Source organism: Barbus barbus (genome assembly GCF_936440315.1).
Source record: "Barbus barbus genome assembly, chromosome: 35".
Lineage (NCBI taxonomy): Eukaryota > Metazoa > Chordata > Actinopteri > Cypriniformes > Cyprinidae > Barbus > Barbus barbus.
In genome coordinates this window covers 15,393,986-15,394,707 of record NC_136763.1, presented here as the reverse complement: position 1 = coordinate 15,394,707, position 722 = coordinate 15,393,986, and positions in this window count along the sequence as shown.

The window sequence follows — 722 nt, the reverse complement described above, 5'->3', positions numbered from 1 at the left end:
TAGATGATTAGGGTGATTTTGCTATTAATTTTCTCCAAAACTATATAGTAAAATGACTTGAAAAGTAATACAGTAATAGTCAGGGTCGCTGTAAACATGAATCAATCGAAAGAATGAGCTAACCCATATATAAATTATTTTTTGGAGTGTTTGAAAAATGGTGTCCTAGAATGCATTTTTAACAGGAATCAATTGACAAAATGAGCAAACCTATAAAGGAAACACTGTTATGCATGTTTGAATATGGAACATGATGTAGAAACGCAAGTATACAAATGATTGGAGTGAATGTGCCTTTAATTCTCTTCAAAACTATACACTAAAATAACTTGCAAATGAATACAGCACTAGACAGGGTGACTGTGAACAGGAATCAATTGAAAGAAAATGCAAATCTATAAAGGAAAGATTTTTGTGAGTGTTTGAATATAGGACATCATATAAAATGCAAAGATTTTTATGTTTGATAGAGGAAATTATGAACACACTGATTTTTGGAGTGATATTCTTTACTTTTCTTCAAAACTAAAATCTGTTGAAAATGTATACAGTAATAGTTCGGTTCTCTCTGAACAGGATTCAGTTGAAAGAATGAGCAAACCAGTAAAGGAAAGGTTTGTTTGGAAATGATGTAAGAGTTAGAATGGACTTTTACACTTGTGGTGAATCGGCCATTAATTTTCTCCAAAACTGTACAATAAAATTATTTGAAAATGAATACA